The sequence below is a fragment of the Oryctolagus cuniculus genome, chromosome 20 (genome assembly GCF_051225735.1).
Source record: "Oryctolagus cuniculus isolate XC-2025 breed Fujian yellow rabbit chromosome 20, ASM5122573v1, whole genome shotgun sequence".
NCBI classification, from domain to species: Eukaryota; Metazoa; Chordata; class Mammalia; order Lagomorpha; family Leporidae; genus Oryctolagus; species Oryctolagus cuniculus.
Window position 1 is genome coordinate 1774582 of NC_142886.1, and position 12434 is coordinate 1787015.

A 12434-nucleotide genomic window follows, 5' to 3' on the forward strand; every position below is an offset into this window, starting at 1 on the left:
GGGTGCAGGGCCCAAGGACTTGGGCCATCCTCCACTGCACTCCTGGGCCACAGCAGAGAGCTTGCCTGGAAGAGGGGCAACCGGGACAGAATCCGGCACCCCGACTGGGACTAGAACCTGGTGTGCCAGCGCCGCTAGGCGGAGGATTAGCCTGTTGAGCCACGGCGCCGGCCATCCCATGTACTCTTTCCTTCCCATTTCTATGAAACATATGTTCTTATCTCACTGGAGCCCCACCTCTGGCTACCATCATTTCTCTTTGGGTCCAGCATGCCAGTAGCCTCAGCCCTACACCCTGCTTTGAATTTCTTTTTCTATGTTGGGTCATGGAGGTTTATATCTTATCTCTGAGCCTGGTTATGCTTTTTGTTTTCCATTTTATATTTCATATACAATGTTTTCTGTTTTGAGTAGCTGCTCTACTTCTGATCCAGCTCGCTGCTAATGTGCCTGGTAAAGCATCAAAGGATGGCCCAAGTGCTTGGATCCCTGTGTGCACATGGGAGACCTGGAAGAACCTCCTGGCTCCTGGCTTCAGTCTAGCTCAGTCCTGTCTCTTGCGACCAGAGGATGGAAGACATTCTCTCTCTCTCTCCCTCTCTCCCTCTCTCCCTCTCTCCCTCCCTCTCTCTCTTTCTGTATGTTATTCTTCCCTTGAAATAAAACTTTTTTAAAAAATGAATATTTCTCCAGTGGATTTTCCCCCAACTCACAGGAAAATCCTTTCAGTTTCAACTAACAGTTGAATATTTACTTGCTATATTACATTTGCTATGTTGAACATTTTACCTATTTTATTCAATTACAGCAACCCTACAAAATTTATATGATTGTCATTGTATAAAAGAATAATTTGAATCTTAGACTGTTGAAGAACTTGTCAGTAGTCAGTAGAATCAGTATTCAAATGTGGGTATATCTTATTTGAGTCTGAGCTTTAAATCACTTTTTTATGCTTTTCTATGCTAATTGAGAGAAGTTTGCATTATATTCTCATCTCCTTTCTGACAGATTAGTACAATTTAATGATATTTTCATACAAAAAATAAGAAATTAGAGAAGGGAACAGACTGCATGATTTCCCCATTTGTCAGAAATTCAGCTTGTGTTTACTGTAATATAGGATTTCAGAATGTGTTTGAGGAACATTCCCTGAATTGCTGGGATTTTTCCTAATAAATTATCATTTATGCTATTGTTAATGTTTAGGAGGTGGTGATGAGAGACTTTGTTTTTCCCCATTCTTCCATTTTTATTAATATGATATTTGTAGATGACTTACAAAGAGGCATACTTGTGATTTTGTGGCTTTGGTATATTTTTTTTAATGTTAGATTAATCACAATAACTTTTTACAATCTAAGGGAAAGCATCAATTTTTCCAAGTTAATATTTCAGACTCTTGGTATCTGTTGTGCATGCAATCACTCTAAGAAATGAGACAGACATACTTTACAGAAGGGTAAAAGATGGTGAGATTTGTCATTACTGAACTGAGTAGTATATTGAGAAGTTTTAGCAACATTCCAAATATAGGAATTTGTGGGTGAATTATTAAACTTAAATCTCATGCCTTACTTGCATTATTAACTAACTAAAATATGCCCATTATTTACTTAGTAGCAATTGTTAGGCCAGTAAGAAAAAAAGGAAGCTATGCAAGCTTTCAACCTATACTAGGCGATTGGACTTATAGCTGAAGAATAATAATGACTGGGGCAGGTGCTGTACCTCAATATGTTAAATATCTGGCCTGCAGCACCAGCATCTGATATGGGTGCCAGTTGTAGTCCCAGCTGTGGTACTTCCAATCCATCTCCCTGCTAATGGGCCTGGGAAAGCAGCGGAAGATGGTCCAAGTACATGAGTTCCTATACCCTCATGGGAGACCCAGAAGTTTCTGGTTCCTGGCTTCAGCCTGGCTCAGTCCTGGCTCTTGCAACCATCTGGGGAGTGAACCAGAGGATGGAAGATCTCTCTCCCTCTCCCACTCTTTGTCTCTCCTCATCTCTCTTTATAACTCTGCCTTTCAAATAAAATAATAAATTTTAAAGAATAATAATGACTGTATAAGAGTAGTGCTTATTTAAGTTTGCAAGAAATCAAGAATTAAGATAGTGAGTATTACAGTCAGGTGATAAAAAGGACATGTGTGCATGCCAGTGCTTTACTAGGCTGATTATAAATGAGCTTTTGTGTTGGCTTGGAGTGAAACATTGAAGGAATACAATTTTAGTTAGATTTTTAGTTATGAAATAAGTAAGGAAGTATAGAATAATTCTTCATGGGTTGCAACTCTTTGATGAAATGAATTTCCTCTATGCCTTTCCTCTAATTGTGGAGAGGGTTTATTGGAAATCTCAAGTTTGAGCTACTTAGACTCTGTATCCCATTTCTCTAGGGCCAGCTCAGCCCTTCATCCTGTCAAAGCAGGTAAAACAGAACAGGTTGCAATTTTCTATAAAGGGGTCCTTGGGATGAAGCATTTTAATGTCTATAAAGAGTAGACAAGACCTTCATTTTTAAAGACTCCCATGTAACATTTCAAATGGCATGGATATTTCTTGGTGCCTTTGCCAAAATTAATAGATTTGGGCTACGGAATTGGACGAAAGCTAAGCATTTAGGCCTGCTTATCAACCATTAACATTTTACTAAGTTTATTTTAGCTGACTTGCCCTAAAACTATCACATATTTGAGTAAATAATACCTTGAAAAGAAAGTCCATTAATTTTTAGAACTGTGTCACTTCAACATAGGAAGAATACAGATTTACAAAAATATCATTTTAAAAATTAAGAATCATGTGTTATGGTCAAGATAATACATAAGATTGGTATAGTTTAACCATTGTGTTTAAAATTTTGGACTCAGTCTGAGATTGAATTGCCTTTATGATTTCAATTAGCTATTCCAGCCAAGAACCCTGATGAAGAGATGGCACAGAGTAACTGGAATATAATAAAGTGCCAAGTATGATTTTTTGGATTCTTCTCATGCTTTGAGAATAGGAATATCTTAAGACTTGATAAAATGGTGCTATTTTATATTTCCCATTTGACTACTTTAAAAGGTTCATTGTCTTTTAATTAAACTATAGGGGGAAGAGCAGAGATTAAAAGACATAGTTCTTAAAAAGGGATGGCTTTAAATGCAAGTTACATGAGTGACAACACCCCACTAAAACAAGATGCAGTGCAGCAACAAATATTTTTCCTTGAAGGCTCCTCTTTTCTGACTTCCGCAGTAATTTGGAGTTAATTGGTGCAGCTTCTCAATACAAGACTTTGTGTTTTATGTTCTTTGATTCTTCCTTCTATCTCTTTCAGCTGCTCTTTTATCTTCCCTTTCATGTAGTGCAATACAGCTTAGGCAACTAGATGTAATAATGATGTAAACTAGTTTAGGTGAGAAAGTTAGATCAGCATGCAGATAGCATGAAAACAATGCACACTAACCATTGCCAATTTGTGTTTGCTTAGCCTTTGCTTGGACTGTGTACATGCTAAAACTATAGGTTCCTGTAAAATCAATAGATAATGCTAGCAAAACTATTATCACTCTCTCTTCAGGAAATTGGCTAATAATAGAGAACCTCATGAAGTTTGGTATTAAATAATTTTAAGACTTGCGAGAATCTTTCCTCTACTATCTGACATAACTGAATAGAAATGTAGAGGTATCAGGCAACAAAAGTGTGACTATCAATGTAATTATAGAACTTCCCATCTCTATAATGTCACCTTAGGGTGGTACAGGATGGGGAACACCCAAGAGACTAAAGATTGGTTAAAAGTGAGTGAAAACTGGCAATAAGAAAATGCCTACTGAACATATGATTGGAGCCAATTTATGAAAATCTATGTTTTATAAGTGTTTTCTTACCATTATCTTTGCAAAAAAGATAAGGAACTTAGAAATAAAGTAATATTGGGTTGTAGTATTAGCAAGATAAATGAACTTTCATAAAATTACACAGGAAAAAATGTACACATTATATACCTTATGCCATATCTAAGCTATTTGTCTCATCCTTTGCTCAAATATTGCATATCCAATGGGTAATATATGTATTTATATTTAATTCAGAACCCATTACTTTTATTACTACTATATAATAAAAATCAAGTCAAAGACACATTGCATACTGATTTCCAAACAGATAGTATATAGCTGAAAAATAGACTAAAGCTATAATAAAATGGGAAAATGGGTTCATGAAATTAAAAGAAAGCTTAAAATACTCAGGGTGTCAATGAGTAACAAAATATCATGTAGTAACCATGGAGATGATGGCTTTATTTGAAGTGAGGGGAGGGAGGAGAAAGCTAGAAGGAGGCAAAAGCACAATTGGGTCTAAAATTGAATTTCTCTGATAAGGCATTTCAGAAACATTTTGTCTTATTTACTCAGCAGCAAAATAATCATATGCACTTTAATAATCTTTATTTCACAGGAGCGCATTGCCAGAGTAACAGAATGTAAGCAGAGGAACAGCACCTTGCAGATCACAAAGGCAAATTTGTGGAAAGAAATTTCACTGAGTTTCTCTTTTTCTTGCCAGGGTAATAACGGCTCTTATTTTTCCTGCACTATTTAATAATCTCACATAGACATTCTTTTACCTTTCCCTTTTTCATATCTGTTCAAACATGGACTATAGCATAAATCAGGAACTGTCAAGCTCAGTGGGCTAAGCAAAAAACAGATGTTATATTTTTAGCATTTTTATATAATTATTTTTATTGCTATTTTACCACTGTCTCCAACCCTTCCAACCTTATTGTTGTTTTCTTCTCTCCATAAACCAATCTGATGATAATATTCCAAGAAAGAGGGCTTAAGGTGGGAATTGGTATTCAGCTATATTAATCTGTATTTATTAACTAAGCTTGCTTGCATGAAGATTTTAAGGAGGAGATGGTTGCAACTGAGGCATTATTTTTAGAAGGAAGTAAATTGAATTATAGCAAGTGGACTAAAATGCATTCAGGCCAGAAATTCATTTACTGAAAAAATAATGATTTCTTTATACTCATGAACACACACTCAAATATACACACACAAGGAGGGAAGTTAGAACCAAAATATCATAGGACACAGAATCTAATAAATTGGCCTTTTTTAATATTAACAAAATGAAAGTTTCCAGTGCTTTTTTTTTAAAGAGTGTAAAAACTGGAGATAATACTATGCCTACTAAACATCTGATTGGGGCCAATTTATGAAAATCAATGGTTTATAAATGCTTTCCTACTATTATCTTTGCAAAAAGCTATAGCTTGTAAAAATGAATTTAGAAATAAAGTTATATTGGACTGTAGTATTAGCAAGATAAATAAATGAGCTTTCATGAAATTACACAGGAAAATATGTTTACATGATAAAGGTTTGACTTCCACCAAGAATTTTAAGTCAATTCTACCTCTTAGTTTTAACATGCCCTCTGAATGCAAATCTGTGTAGTTTATATAGTTCTTTCTGTGGGTATGAAGGAAAAGTATCACCCACAAAGTAAACTGTGCATGGTTTCATCCTAACATATTCTGAACTTTGATAAGATTTATTAAAATGTAATTTTTAGAAATTATTCTTTCTTACCAGGTAAATCTTGCACAAATACCAAAACTTAAATTCATAAAGCTACCCTAGAAATAGTTAATGGCAAAAGAAATAGTAAAGCAAAAACATGTTAAAACAGCAAATTACAGGGAAAACATTCCACAGTGTTGTAGCTAGTGTGTTTCTGATGCTCGTGGAAATGGGTCGTGTTGAAATACTAAGATTTCTGATATTCAAGAGGAATTTCAAACCCAAATGCTGTGGAAGTCAAAGCCTGATTCTTATTAAGCACAATTCAGAGTTCTAGAGATTTTCAAACCCAGCAGACTCTATTTTAGATTGTTTCTCCGTATTACAAAACCATTGATTTAAAATCAGCTCCTGATTTTCATTCTACATAGAGTCACTTTATTTGGGGCTTTCTGGGAGCCACTATCTTCTTTGATGGAAAATCTATTATTTGACCTATCTGATGTTAATTATTTCTTAATAGCCTATGAGTTCCCTAAGATAGTATTACCAGAAAGGCAGATATCCCTCTTCTTGAGTTCTTCTTGACCTGTAGATTCTCTAAGGAGAGTCCTCTGTGGAAGAAAGATTATTGGTTTTGTGAAAAGAGTAGCATATCTGTTTTCTTGGGATTTGAGCCTTTATCCCTGCTACATGAAAATCATCAACTCCACCACATTTTTAATTGTTATAAAGATGAGCATATGGCTGCCAATAAAAGCATGGAGATAGGTGAATACAGGTCAAATGGTGATCTCACTTCAGCTGTAAATATCTTGAAATCATCTGCTGATAGGATAAGCTCGAGGCAGTTTTGGAACCACATGAGACAGAATCTTAAAATGAGACTCCTTATTTATGTTAGCTGAGGCCCTAGACAAAGGATTTGAAGGTGAGAGAATAAAACATGATCTAGTTCTTACATGAGGAGGAGGGGGAAATGAGTTACATGATTTTCAAGATATTTAACCATGTCTAGTTTATAAAGGATTGGGAGTGTATGAGTCAGGGAACAGACTGGTCTTCCTGTCAATAAAAACAAAAACAGAAACAGAGACTAGCTACTGTGCTAAGTGTCCTATCACACTTCCAAGGGGAAGGAGTCAGGATGCAACTCCCTTCATATGATCAGGAGAGAGGGGCTTTCAGAAGATTATCTGGGGAGCATAAATAGTGACTCCTGCCATGTTGGACTTGAATCTGACTCATGCCCAAGACTGATTGGCCACATGTTTTGAAAGTGGAATGACAAAGAGATGGCTTTTTTAAGTGACCTGTATTCTTAGAGTTTGTAAGAACAATTGTTGCTTAAGTTTATGTCATGGAACAGAGGTGGTCCATGTGCACAGGAGAGATGATACAGATTGTCTTAGACCCATATACCTGACTAGAAAGTGTCAGTGATGCCAAAAGTCAAGTGAATTACCATCTTTTCTAGCATAATAAGTGAAGAGAGAGCTTAACTAAATCAGATTATCTGCAGGTACCTGTCACATCCTATTTCTCCTGTAAATGGTCAGCCTACATTAGGATTGAATTGGGAAAAAAAGGTAGCTATAATTTTGATTATTGAAAGTTTTTATTATTTTACTAAGATTAGATGTGCCAATGGTGTATTTTGATTACCTGTTAGTGAAGAAAAACATCAACTCTACCCTAAATTTCATGAACAGACATGGGAAGCCCCATAGAATAAATTAAAAGACATTCTGAATGTCAACAGTAAAGTTTCTTTATAATAAAGAAGTTTTTCTTTTTCAGCCTAATGAGTGTGTGTGTGTGTGTGTGTGTATGTGTGTGTGTGTTGGAAAATGGTGATCTTGAAAGAATAGAAAAGTTTGGTGTTGGGAAAAAACATTGCCAATTTCTTTTGATCCTCAGATTATTATCTCTGGCTCTAGGGCCAGTAAATCAATGCTTTATTCTTGGCGCTGTCCATACTTCAGTGAGAAGGTACTAAAGTCAGACAAAAATCATAGTTATCAGGAAGATTTTCATTAGATTATTTTATCCATGTAATCTTTTCTCTTCTTTAGAAGCCCTTCTACAGCTTTACTTGATTTAATATCTCCCTACTCTCTGTTTTTGCCCAGAGCTCAAGTAACGGAATCAAAATCAAGGAGAATTGATTAACCTAAAAACTTGATCAGATTTTTACTAAGTATCTGAACGTTCCTGATAGTATTTTTAAGAAAGATTTATTTACTTATTTGAAAGGCAGAGTTACAGAGAGGCAGAGGCAGAGAGAGAGAGAGGGAAAGAGAGAGAGAGAGAGAGAGAGAGAGAAAGAGAGAGAGGTCTTCCATCCGCTGGTTCTCTCTCCAGATGGCTGCAATAGCCAGAGCTGAGCTGATCCAAAGCCAGGATCCAGGAGCTTCTTCCAGGTCTCCTACATGGGTTTAGAGGCTCAGGACTTGAACCAGTTTCTACTGCTTTTCCAGGCCATAGCAGAGAGCTGGACTGGAAATGGAGCAGCCAGGACTTGAACCGGAACCCATATGGGATGCTGGCATTGCAGGTGGCGGCTTTATCTGCTACAGCACAGTGCTGGATGTGCTTTAAAGAAAAAAAAATGGCTGCTTTAAAGAAAAAAATAAAATAGTTGTTTTACTGCATTGCTAAAAGTAGGCCTAGACAAAGGGATTTCTTCCCAGTGAGGTCTGTTTGTTGAGTGCATATGAGATGGACTTTCTATAAAGCTAGTTGCAAGAAGGTGTTTGTTCTGAGAAAGAAGCAGCACCAAGGAAATCTGTGCAAATCCTGCTGGCTTTTAGAGTCACAGAATGAACAAAACATGAGCAGGAGATGGATGTGGTCCAATCAAGTCAAGTCGGACTCTAGTCGAGGAAACAAGGGACTCTCACTTCAAGTTGAGGGGACCCGACCAATGTGTGCCATGCCCAGGTGCCTGAGAGTTCTGTCAGTGCATATTTTTTAGCTGTGTTCACTGCTGCTATGAACACGTACTCACTATTTGGGTCATGCACACTTGATTGATATTTCTCTTTTGTAAGCTGAAAAATAAATATGCATTCAAAAATGTAGACTACTGCAAAAGCTGCACATCCTATGGGTAACCAGAACTTCACCTGGCAACAGAGCTTGTGATTCCTAAATATGCAAATATTCTCCTCTGAGAATCTCTACTTGAAAAGGAGGAGGGTCAAAAATTGATAGTTTGCAAAAGTAATAGCTGGCATGAGAACTGTCCAAATTATATAGGAAAAAAGAAACTGTTGTTGAATAATTGATATTGACAGAATTTCAGAGCCTTAATGGACACCGTGTTTTCACTCTCCTTTGTCTGCCTGAAGTCACAGAGGACTTGCCTCCCTGTCAGCAGCTGCATTTTGAATTGCAGGACAATCTCGGGGTATTTGCATAAAGTTTGAACACCTCCATTCTGAAATGTAAACATCTCATACTTGGCAGAGTCATTGATGTCTCCTTAAAGCTATTCCAACACAGCCAAGGAAAGGTTCATGTGTCTGGAGTTCTCTGCTGAAGACCTCACTGCCAAGCCCCATCTTTGGGCTTTAAAAGCTGTGGCAGGGGCCGGCGCTGTGGTATAGTGGGTAAAGCCACCACCTGCAGTGCCAGCATCCCATATGGCTGCAGGTTCCAGTCCAGGCTACTCCTCCTCTGATCCAGCTCTCTGCTATGGCCTGCGAAAGCAGTAGAAGATGGCCCACATGGGAAACCCAAAAGAAGTTCCTGGCTCCTCATTTCGGATTGGCGCAACTCTGGCCATTGTGGCCAAATGGGGAGTTAACCAGTGGATGGAAGACCTCTCTCTCTCTCTCTCTCTCGGACTCTCCTTCTTTCTCTGTGTAACTCTTTCAAGTAAATAAATGAATCTTTAAAAAAAAAAAGCTGTGAAAGACTAGTTACAAATACTGGCAAATTTTCAGATTTCCTTAATTGATACCATCTTTAATTTACATTTACAGAAAAGGTTGTTTTTTAAATCTAATTATAATGATCTACTTCTCAGCAATTTCCCTTTTATCTCTGTCATTTTATTATTGTTCTGACCAAACTACTGATTTCTTTTCACAGTAATGACAATATATTTTATATTGTAAGGTGTGTATCACTTTTAAACTTTCTTTTCTTTGAATTTAGGCATATCACTTATGAGCATCTTTAGTATCTTAACTGAAGGCAGTACTTACACTGTGAAGCTGAGTCATCAGCTTCCTCAGAGTTCTATAAGTTGTTCTGATGAAGTTCATATACAAAATTTTTCAGGGCTATCTTTGTCCAATGTAGTCATTCACAAGTACCAGGTAATATACTTAGTACATTTCTTGATTGTTACAGAACTTTAAATTTCACTAGATTTAAAAGTTAACATATTTTGAACTAATTCTAATAAGCAGCACAATCTTTGACTTATAATTTTATTGTTTTTTAAAAAATATTTCTTTTTTAATGTATTATAATAGTCTACTTTTCACTAGCTTTCCCATTATCTCATTGCCTGTCTATTATGGCTCCTACTGAATTGCTCATTTCTACTCACAGTAATCACTTTATTTCATAAAAATCCAACATGTTTTTATTACTGTCTTTAAGATTACCATCACCTGTATTTTTCTTTAATATCCCAGTGTATTCCAGACCTGCCGCTGTGAATTCATGGCCATGTTGGTTAAGTGTTCATTATGAGGTCATTAACTCCATCAAAATTCTATAAGTTGTGCTAGCAACCGTCATGCACACATGTTTTCAAAGACATTTTAGACCCACATGATAGTCACTCTTTTCAGGTACTTTTTTAGGCTCCTTTCAGGTTCTTTTCTATATTTCATGAAATTCTAAACTTCCCATTAATATATGAAAGTTTCAATAGAATGAGTTAAAGATCCATCTATTTTAAAGATTTCTCTGATAAGTGTATAATCTTCATTTGATTTACATTTTGTGAAAATAATTTCATTTTCCTTTTTTAAGGTAATTGTTATCATTTCCAGTTTCCAGTAATTTCCCTCATATTTGCTTGTCATTCTGCTAATACTTCTAGAAAATAATTGTTACTTACCCTGGTCACAGTGTATTTTCTTTCTTTCTTTCTTTTTTTTTTTTTTTTTTTTTTGACAGGCAGAGTGGACAGTGGGAGAGAGAGAGACAGAAAGGTCTTCCTTTGCCATTGGTTCACCCTCCAATGGTCACCGCGGCTGGCGCGCTGCAGCTGGCACACCGCACTGATCCGATGGCAGGAGCCAGGTACTTATCCTGGTCTCCCATGGGGTGCAGGGCCCAAGCACTTGGGCCATCCTCCACTTGCACTCCCGGGCCACAGCAGAGAGCTTGCCTGGAAGAGGGGCAACTGGGACAGAATCCGGCACCCAGACCGGTACTAGAACCCGGTGTGCTGGTGCCGCAAGGCGGAGGATTAGCCTAGTGAGCCCTGGCATCGGCCAGTTTATTTTATTTCATAACACCAGGATCCTCTTTTTATGTATTTATTTTTGTGTGTGTGTGTTTGAGCTTATATCACCTACATGTATCCTTGGTATCCCATTTAAAGCTAATCTAACCACTGTGAACTTGAGGTCATCTTGGTTGTATTTTTTTTAAAACTTTTATTTAGTAAATATAAATTTACAAAGTACAGTTTATGGATTACAATGGCTTCCCCCCCCCCATAATTTCCCTCCCACTTGCACCCCTCCCATCTCCTGCTCCCTCTCCCATTCCGTTCACATCAAGATTCATTTCCTTTCTTTTTTTTTAAATGTTTTTTTAACTTTTATTTAATGAATATAAATTTTCAAAGTACAGAATATGGATTACAATGGCTTCCCCCCCATAACGTCCCTCCAACCCGCAACCCTCCCCTTATCTACTCCCTCTCCCCTTCCATTCACATCAAGATTCATTTTCAATTCTCTTTATATACAGAAGATCAGTTTAGCATACATTAAGTAAAGATTTCAACAGTTTGCTCCCACACAGAAACATAAAGTGAAAAATACTGTTTGAGTACTAGTTATAGCATTAAATCACAATGTACAGCACACTAAGGACAGAGATCCTACATGAGGAGTAAGTGCACAGTGACTCCTGCTGTTGACTTAACAATTTGACACTCTTGTTTATGGCATCAGTAATCACCCTAGGCTCTTGTCATGAGCTGCCAAGGCTATGGAAGAGCCTTTTGAGTTCACCAACTCTGATCATATTTAGACAAGGTCGGAGTCAAAGTGGAAGTTCTCTCCTCCCTTCAGAGAAAGCTACCTCCTTCTTTGATGACCCATTCTTTCTGCTGGGATCTCACTCGTGGAGATCTTTCATTTAGGTTTTTTTTTTTTTCCCCCAGAGTGTCTTGGCTTTCCATGCCTGAAATACTCTCCTGGGCATTTCAGCCAGATCCGCATGCCTTAAGGGCTGATTCTGAGGCCAGAGTGCTGTTTAGGACATCTGCCATTCTATGGGTCTGCTGTGTATCTCACTTCCCATGTTGGATCATTCTCTCCCTTTTTGATTCTATCAGCTAGTATTTGCAGACACTATTCTTGTTTATGTGATCCCTTTGGTTCTTAGTCCTATCATTACGATCAATTGTGAACAGAAATTGATTTTTTTGACAGGCAGAGTGGACAGTGAGAGAGAGAGACAGAGAGAAAGGTCTTCCTTTTGCCATTGGTTCAGCCTCCAATGGCTGCTGCAGCTGGCGCACTGTGGCTGGCACACTGGGCTGATCCGAAGGCAGGAGCCAGGTGCTTCTCCTGGTCTCCCACGTGGTGCAGGGCCCAAGCATTTGGGCCATCCTCCACTGCACTCCTGGGCCATAGCAGAGAGCTGGCCTGGAAGAGGGGCAACCGGGACAGAATCTGGTGCCCTGCCCGAGACAAGA

General features: G+C 37.7%; 1 pseudogene; it reads right to left on the bottom strand.

Moving 5' to 3' along the window:
* Positions 1-8409: 8409 nt before the first annotated feature.
* LOC149120015 (inducible T-cell costimulator pseudogene) overlaps positions 8410-12434 on the bottom strand; it is a 60588-nt pseudogene continuing 56563 nt past the window's right edge.